This window comes from Lepus europaeus, chromosome 5, assembly GCF_033115175.1.
Source record: "Lepus europaeus isolate LE1 chromosome 5, mLepTim1.pri, whole genome shotgun sequence".
NCBI classification, from domain to species: Eukaryota; Metazoa; Chordata; class Mammalia; order Lagomorpha; family Leporidae; genus Lepus; species Lepus europaeus.
In genome coordinates, this window is record NC_084831.1 from 54986008 (window position 1) to 54995773 (window position 9766).

The window sequence follows — 9766 nt, forward strand, 5'->3', positions numbered from 1 at the left end:
GGGCCATCTTTTGCTGCTTTTCCCAGGCCATTAGCAGGGAGCTGGATCAGAAGTAGAGCAGCTGGAACATGAATCAGCACCCATATGGGGTGCCAGCATCACAGGTGGCAGCTTTACCCATTATGCCACTCTGCTGACCCCAATTGATTTTGTTTTTATGAGTGGCAAAGAAAGCAGTCTTAAAAGATCTGAGATTAATCTAGTTAAATTCTTTTTTTTTTTTTTTAAAGGAAATGGCTTTTTCTTTTTTTTCTTTTTTTTTTGGTTTTTACATATTTTTGTTGTTGTTTAAACAAATGTGCACCACGATGTTTCAACAAGTAAGGCAAATGCCATGAATGTGAAAGCTGCAGTTTGCAATATACCACATCTAGAACCCAAGGGAGGTGAATCAGACAGAAGTGGTAATTACTCTAATTAAACAATCAGGTAACATGACCAGTTGATTCGCAGTATCTAAACTGTCCATTTAAGTTTCCTTTTTCTTGACGATCAGGGGTCCCACATTGTCTCCAGTCTCTTCATTGTGTTTTGTGTGGGACCATCACAGAACGGGAACTTTTTGGACCTCCAGCATCGGCAGTACACGGCTTTATCTCCCAAATCTTCCATGTCAAAAGCATGTACTACCTTGGGATTGTCCTTCTGGATGTGAAGGTTTACCATGGCTTTGCTGCGATGATCTTTAACATAAAATCTTTTGTAAGTGAGATAACCAAGTGCAGCTGTCCCAGCAGCAAAGGTAACTGCTGCTATCCATTCAACTCATATGCTGGAATTGGAAGTCAGACTCATGGCGCCGTCAGTTCGCAAGGCGTGCGCACAGGCCACCCAGCACAAACTTGCTAGCGTCCACAGCCGAGCTAAGGCAATTCGGTGTCCTTCTTTTTTTATTTTTGACAGGCAGAGTGGACAGTGAGAGAGAGACAGAGAGAAAGGTCTTCCTTTGCCATTCGTTCACCCTCCAATGGCCGCCACGGCCGGCGCATCGCGCTGATCTGAAGCCAGGAGCCAGGTGCTTCTCCTGGTCTCCCATGCGTGCAGGGCCCAAGGACTTGGGCCATCCTGCACTGCACTCCCGGGCCATAGCAGAGAGCTGGCCTGGAAGAGGGGCAACCGGGATAGAATCCGGCGCCATGACCGGGACTAGAACCCGGAGGATTAGCCTATTGAGCCGCGGCCAATCTAGTTAAATTCTTACTTTAACATGTTTAGACACTTATTCACAGTTTTTATCAGAGTAGTTACTAAATATTACAGCTGTCTACTCCTTGGACTGGGAGTGGTATCAGCTGAGCACAATGTTAGGTACAACAGATTGAATATTAAGCTGATACCCATTCCTTCACACTTCCAAGAGTAAAAACTCAGATCCCTGTATAAACGACAAAAAATACAGTGAATTCATGTCAATAATTACTCATATGAATCACTTCATTACTGTCTTGTACTCACTTCCAAGGAGCTAATAGAAAACAAGTATGACAGACCTTCTAGAGAATTATTCAACTGTTACCAGTAACTGTGCCCTACCAGAAGCTATTCCTTTTTGTAAGTTCCAAATCCCTATGAAAAGGGTTAAAGGGTGGATAAAAAAACAGGTGCATGGATCAAACAAATCTGATTCCACTTTCAGGAAGTCCTTGGACAAGCCCTGGGTTCAAGGTCTCCTCGATCATTTCATCCACTTGATACTTCCTCTTTGACATTCCAAGCTTAACAGTCCAAAATCACCTCTCGATTGCCATCCTGCCTGTGTCTGCTCCTCCCCCAGTCACACCCATCTCAGTGGTTCCACCGTCTAGCCACGCAGTCGCCGAAGAGATGTTGTCCCGACTTCCCCCTCCCAACTCCCAGAGAGCTCATCACGAAATCTTGTAAGCTCCACCCCAACTATATTCCAAATATATTTTCTCTACTTTAATTAAAGTCATCATTTCTCACTATATTACAAGGACCTCCAACTTCTTTTTTCTTTTTTTTTAAGATTTTATTTATTTGAGAGGTAGAGTTACAGACAGTGAGAGGCCACAGTGGCTAGAGCTGAGCCTATCCAAAGCCAGGAGCCAGGAGATTCCCCCAGGTCTCCTATGTGGACATAGGGGCCCAAGAGCCCAGGCCAACCTCCTCTGCTTTCCAGGCCATAGAAGAGAGGTGGATCAGAAGAGGAGCAGCCGGGACTAGAACAGGTGCCCATATGGGATGCTGGCACTGCAGGCAGAGGATTCACCCACTGTGCCACAGTGCTGGCCCCCAAGAACCAACTTATAAAGTTCCCACTCTTTCTCCACACAGCAGTCAGAACTTTTCTTGCGTGAAATAACTCATACATATAAAAATGTAGAAAGGTAATGGGATGCATGTGTCTACCACCCAACTGCAAAAAATGTAACATTTTGTCCTATCAGCTCTTTTTCTCTTCTTTTTAAAGATTAATTTATTTACTAAGAGATATAGTTACAGAGAGAGGGAGAGACAGAGAGAGGTCTTCCATTTGCTGGCTCACTCCTCAAATGGTAGCAATGGCAGGAGCTGGGCAGATCCGAAGCCAGGAGCCAGGAGCCTCTTCTGGGTCTCCCATGCTAGCACTGCAGGCAAATGCCTAACCTACTGCACCACACCTCTGGCCTCCTCAGCTCCTTTTCCTTAAGACACAAAATACAATTGAATCCTTGTACACATTCCCAATTCCATTCTCATTATGCTCATTTCAGAGATCATAACTGTCCCAAATTTAGTGAGCTGTGTGATTTTCATTTCTGAGGCTGAGATTTGACTTTCATAACAGATTCATGCATATCAGTTTGGACTGAGTTCAGAGGCATGGAACAGAAAGCAAATGAAAAGCAGTGGTTGGTAGAAAAATGAGTTATCTTTCTCACATAACTGGCAGACTTGAGGTAGGCAGCTTAGGCAATGAAGTTGTTTGGGATTTCAAAGATCAGTGCTAAGTGATTTGCAATTCTCTTGACTTTCCTTTGATAGTTCCAAGTATGACAGCTCTCCTTTAGATTACTGTGACCCATTTCTGGGCAAGAAGAAGAAGGAAGAGTCCAATGACAAAAGAGTACATATCAGCTAAGTCTTTCTTCCTTTCAAAGCTCTTTCCCAAGAACCCTGTCCAACAACCTCCACTTACTATCAGTTACTCAGAACCATATCATAAGCTACAACTACAAGAGAAGCTGAAAAATGTAGTTTTTAACCAAGAAATATTCCCATTTCTGATATTATGGAAGAAAGGAGAAACTAGATATTGGATTGGCAACTAGCCATCTTTTCTACAATACAAATGCTTAAATAATATATTAACTGCATTAAACTTTATATAAATAAAATCATAGATAAATGAAATTATATAATATATTACTGTTACAATTTTTTTCTTAATGTTATATTTTTGAAATTCACCTACATTGATGTACATAACTCCAATTCATTCATTTTATAGGGTTATTGAGACTGATTCAATTCAAGTACAATTTTAGAAAATTAAGGGCAGGTTGTTGGATGGGATTGATGCTTAAGCTTCATTTATCTTTATGGAAAACCCACCTCTACTCAAGGTCTTTGAAATTCTATTCTTTCTGCTTAGAAAGCTATTGCCCAAGATGTTCTTCCCCAGGCTCCATTTGATTATTCATGTTAGTAACAGAGACTATTAGTCCTCCAATATCCATTCTCCCCTTCTGCCATGCTAATAGAATTTTTAGCTGAGTACATGATTACCCAAGGAGAAACCACATTGCCTGTAGGCAGCTAGATAGGTCCCTGTGACCATCTTCTAGCCAATGGGATATGAAGAAAATGGTGTTCGGTTTTCAGGTATTCCCTTCAAGAGGGTTTTTAAAAAAGATTTAATTATTTATTTGAAAGGCAGAGTTACAGAGGGACAGAGAGAGGGAGAAACATAGAGAGAGAAAGAGAAAGAGAGAGGTCTTCCATCCACTGATTCTCTCCACAAATGGCTGCAATGGCTGGAGCTGGGCTGACCTGAAGCCAGGAGCCATGGCCCTCATCTGGGTCTCTCACGTGGGTGCAGAGACCCAAACTCTTGGGCCATCTTCTGCTGCCTTCCCAGGTGCATTAGCAGGGAGTTGAACCAGAAGTGGAGCAGCTGGAACTTGAACTGGTGCCCATATGGGATACTCGCAAAGCAGATTGTGGCTTTACCAGCTACATCACAGCACTGGCCCCAGGAGAATTTTTTGTATATGTAAATGGCTGTCCTCCTGCTTCCCCTTCTCCTTTTCTCATTGGCTGAAGTGTGGACCTGGTAGTTAGCCATCGTGAACCACATGGATGGCATTCAAGCAATGGTAGAGCAACAAGATAGAAGGAATCTAGGCCCAGAGAACTTGGTGAAGTAGAATTACTAAACAATGAACTTCAAGTTTGTTTTAAATCTCTGTAATTTTTGAGTCTCTGTAACAGTCAACTCCATATCTAACACATGGTCCTGCTTCAAACACCATTTTTTCATCAAGCCTTCAATGATTACCCTAGTAGCTCTACCCACAGGTATAACTGAGTCGCTTTCTCTCACATCAGACTATTTTATTTTCTTTACTGAATTCCTCATTTTGAAAATATTTTGTTTATTTGATGGATTCTATACTTATTCTTGGGCTCCCTCCATTAAAAATAAATATATTTTATAGAGGCAGGAACCTTAACTGTCTTAGTACTGATATAAGAAGGGTCTTCAAAAAGCTCATGGAAAATGTATACTATTAAAAATTATTCACAGATTTTAAGATTTTTTTTTGCATTAAAATAAACATACATCGATATTTTTACATTAAAATAAACTGGAGCAAGTGTTGTGGCACAGCAGGTCAAGCCACAGGCTGGGGTAGGAAATCATGTATGAGAGTGCCTGGGATCAAGTCTCACCCCGCTTTCAGTCCAGCTCCCTGCCAATGCTCCTGGGAGGCAGCAGACGAGGGCCCAAGTACTTAGGTTCCTGGGGAGAAAACTCTAATTAGTTTCCACCGGACAATAGGCTGTAGGAAGAAGTGAGAAGGTCTGTATGTTCATTGTCATTTAAAAATAAGTGAACAAGGATGAATACATTCCCAAGAGCTTTTCTAAAAATAAATAATAAAATTCAGTCATGAATATGGTATTTTTAAAGATTTATTAATTTGTTTATTTGAAAAGCAGAGTCACAGAGAGAGAGGAAGAGATACACAGAGAGAAAGGGATATTTCATTAGCTTGTTCAGGGCCCAGGTCAAACTGAAGATCCAGGAACTCCATCCTGATTTCCCTTGTGGATGGCAGTGGCCCAAATACCATCACAAGCTGCCTTCTCAAGCGCTGTATGGAAGCAGAGAAGCTGGGACTCAAACTGGCACTCCTATTTAGGCTGCTGGTGTCTCAAGCAGCATTGTAACCCACTGTGCCATAATATCAGCCCATAATTTATCTTTTTTTTTTTTTTTTGACAGGCAGAGTGGATAGTGAGAGAGAGAGACAGAGAGAAAGGTCTTGCCGTTGGTTCACCCTCCATTGGCCGCCGCGGCCGGCGCATCTCGCTGATCTGAAGCCAGGAGCCAGGTGCTTCTCCTGGTCTCCCATGCGGGTGCAGGGCCCAAGGACTTGGGCCATCCTCCACTGCCTTCCCGGGCCACAGCAGAGAGCTGGACTGGAAGAGGGGCAACTGGGATAGAATCCGGCGTCCCGACCGGGACTAGAACCTGGTGTGCCGGCGCCGCAAGGCGGAGGATTAGCCTGTTGAGCCACGGCACCGGCTTAATTTATCTTTTTTTTTTTTTTTGACAGGCAGAGTGGACAGTGAGAGAGAGAAACAGAGAGAAAGGTCTTCCTTTTTGCCATTGGTTCACCCTCCAATGGCCGCCGCGGACGGCGCGCTGCGGCCGGCGCACCGCACTGATCCGATGGCAGGAGCCAGGTGCTTATCCTGGTCTCCCACGGAGTGCAGGGCCCAAGCACTTGGACCATCCTCCACTGCACTCCCTGGCCACAGCAGAGAGCTGGCCTGGAAGAGGGGCAACCGGGACAGAATCCGGCACCCCGACTGGGACTAGAACCCTAATTTGGCCGGTGCCATGGCTCACTAAGCTAATCCTCCGCCTGTGGTGTGCCCGGGTTCTAGTCCCGGTCAAGGCACCGGATTCTGTCCCGGTTGCCCCTCTTCCAGGCCAGCTCTCTGCTGTGGCCAGGGAGTGCAGTGGAGGATGGCCCAAGTGCTTGGGCCCTGCACCCCATGGGAGACCAGGAGAAGCACCTGGCTCCTGCCATCGGATCAGCGCGGTGCGCCGGTCGCAGCGTGCCTACCGCGGCGGCCATTGGAGGGTGAACCAACAGCAAAAGAAAGACCTTTCTCTCTGTCTCTCTCTCTCTCACTGTCCACTCTGCCTGTCAAAAAAAAAAAAAAAAAAAAAAGATAAATTAAGCCGGTGCCGTGGCTCAACAGGCTAATCCTCCGCCTTGCGGCGCCGGCACACCAGGTTCTAGTCCCGGTCGGGGCGCCGGATTCTATCCCGGTTGCCCCTCTTCCAGTCCAGCTCTCTGCTGTGGCCCGGGAAGGCAGTGGAGGATGGCCCAAGTCCTTGGGCCCTGCACCCGCATGGGAGACCAGGAGGAAGCACCTGGCTCCTGGCTTCAGATAGGCGCAGTGCGCCGGCTGTAGCGGCCATATGGGGAGTGAACCAACGGAAGGAAGACCTTTCTCTGTCTCTCTCTCTCTCTCACTAACTCTGCCTGTCAACAAATTAAAAAATAAATAAATAAAAGTAAAAGATTTTTTTTTTACAGGCAGAGTTATACAGTGAGAGAGAGAGACAGAGAGAAAGGTCTTCCTTTTTCCATTGGTTCACCCCCCCCCAAGTGGCTGGTGTGTTGCTGAAGCCAGGAGCCAGGTGCTTCCTCCTGGTGTCCCATGTGGGTGCAGGGCCCAAGGACCTGGGCCATCCTTCACTGCACTCCTGGGCCACAGCAGAGAGCTGGCCTGGAAGAGGAGCAACCAGGACAGAATCCAGCGCCCCAACTGGGACTAGAACCCAGGGTACCGGCACCGCAGGTAGAGGATTAGCCTAATGAGTCGTGGCGCCGGCCGTTTTTACTTGTTTTGATTGTGGTTTTTCTTTGTTTGGGGTGAGGTTTGTTTCAAGAGAGTAATCAAAAATATGTTAAAAAATTAACTAGCTGGGATCAGAGTTGTGCATAGTGGGTAAAGCCATTGCCTGTGATGCCAGCATCCCATATGGGTGCTGGTTTATGTCCCTGCTACTCAACTTCCAATCCAGCTCCCTGCTAATGGCCAAGGAAAAGCAGCAGAAGATGGCTCAAATGCTTGGGCCCATGCCACCCATGTGGGAGGCCAGGATGATGTTACTGGATCCTGGCTTTATCCTGGCTTTGGCCTGGCCCAATGCTGGCTATTTAGGAAGGTAGTGAACCAGTAGATGGAAGATCTCTCTCTTTCTGTCTCTGTAACTTTGATTTTCAAAATAAATAACTAAATCTTTTTGAAGAAATTAATTAATTTACTTGAGAGGCAGTGACAGACAGAGCTCCCGTTTGTTGGTTCACTCCCCAGATGCTCACATGGTATAAGGCTAGCCAGGCCAAAGCTAGGAGCCAGGAACTCAATCCAGGTCTCCACCATAGGTGACAGGGACCCAAATATTTGGGCCATCATCTCCTACCTCCCAGGTGCATTCATAGGAAGCTGGAATCAGAAGTGGAGCTGGGACTTGAGCCCAGGCACTCCAACATGGGATGTAAGCATTCTAACTGGTGTACCAACCACTAACTCAAATGGCTGACCCAATAATTTCATTTCTTAAAAGACATTCCAAAGTCTGTCTTCTTAAGGAAATCATTTACCCATTAGAGAATAATAAAAGCAGCAGTGTTTCTACAGATACTAAATATAAAACACAAAAAGAAACAACTTTTACAAAAAGCCTAATGTGATGTATTTCAAAGATAAGTAACAGTTACATTAGGTGACCTTTATTAAGAGAATAATATATGTCAGGCACTGTGTCCTAAATAGTTCTCATATATTATTTTTTGTTGTTGATGATGATTTTAATTTTTGTATGATTTGTTTATTTGAAAGACAGAGTGACAGTGAGGGAGAGACAGAGTGAGATATATTCACTCTTCAAATACCTACAATGGCCAGATGTAGGCCAGGTGGAAGCTAGGAGATAGCAACTCCACTAGGGTCTCCCATATGGGTAGCAGGAACCCAAGTACTTGGATCATCACCTGCTTTTTTCCCAGATGAACAGCAGGCAACTGGATCTGAAGCAGAGGTGGGAGTTGATCCCAGGTACTCCAATATAGGTTGTGGGCATGGCAAGGGACAGTTTAACCTGCAGCACCCACAACACTCACCCTGTGATCTCATTGAATTCATGAACAATTCTGTGAGTTGGAAATAAAAGTCAGTGATTGCTATCTGAATGTTTGGGGGCCAGGTATGTTTTGATATTTGGAACTCTTCATAAAATTACTATAATATGTATACTATATGTGACACCACTAGTGGGTTCTGGGGCAGCATCACTGAGTTAAACACATTAATATCTTCACAGAGAAACAGAAAAAGTCACTGAGTAGCAGGCGCATATGCACTATAAATAATCTCATATCCATTTAAGTTAGATTCATGAGTTCAGATCAAGGCAAAGTTTTCCTGGCTGATTTCAGAGATTTGGGATTTTAGAGTTGTGAATAATACATTGTGAGTTTGTGTGATCACTCCAGTTTTGCATGTGAAGATACTAAAACTTAAGAACTTGTCCGTGGCCAGTGCCGTGGCTCAATAGGCTAATCCTACACCTTGCAGCGCCGGCACACCGGGTTCTAGTCCCAGTTGCCCCTCTTCCAGTCCAGCTCTCTGCTGTGGCCCGGGGAAGGCAGTGGAGGGTGGCCCAAGTGCTTGGGCCCTGCACCCATGGGAGACCAGGAGAAGCACCTGGCTCCTGGCTTCGGATCAGTGTGATGCGCCGGCCGTGGCAGCCATTGTAGGGTGAACCAACGGCAAAGGAAGACCTTTCTCTCTGTCTCTCTCTCTCACTGTATTCCATTTGGGCACCCAACTGCTCCACTTCTTTTTTTTTTTTTTTTTTTTTTTTTTTTGTGACAGGCAGCATTAGACAGTGAGAGAGAGAGAAAGGTCTTCCCTTTTCCGTTGGTTCACCCAAAATGGCTGCTACAGCTGGCGCACTGCGCCGATCCGAAACCAGGAGCCAGGTGCTTCTCCTGGTCTCCCATGCAGGTGCAGGGCCCAAGCACTTGGGCCATCCTCCACTGCCCTCCCGGGCCATAGCAGAGAGCTGGCCTGGAAGAGGAGCAACCAGGACAGAACTGGTGCCTCAACCGGGAATAGAACCCAGGGAGCCGGCACTGCAGGCAGAGGATTAGCTTAGTGAGCCACGGTGCTGGCCCCAACTGCTCCACTTCTAATCCAGCTCCCTGCTAATGTATCTGGGAAAGCAGCAGAAGATGGCCCAGTGCTTGGACCCCTGCACCCATGTAGGAGACCTGGAAGAAGCTCCTGGCTCCTGACTTTGGCCTGGCCCAGCCCTGGCCACTGTAGCCATTTAGTTAGTGAACCAGTGAATGGAAGATCTCTCTCTCTCTCTCTCTCTCTCCCTCTCTCTCTAACTCTGACTTTCAAATAAATTAATAAATCTTAAAAAAAAAAAAGGTGGGGGGGGGCTTGTTCAAGGTCATAGAAATAATAAGAAATGGTGGAATGAATCCAAACAAGCCGACTTATA

The 9766-nt window shown here is 45.6% G+C and overlaps 1 pseudogene; it reads right to left on the minus strand.

Annotated features, from left to right (window-relative positions):
- Nucleotides 1-284: 284 nt before the first annotated feature.
- Nucleotides 285-853, minus strand: LOC133760779 (CDGSH iron-sulfur domain-containing protein 1-like; annotated as a pseudogene).
- Between the last annotated feature and the right edge of the window lie 8913 nt (nucleotides 854-9766).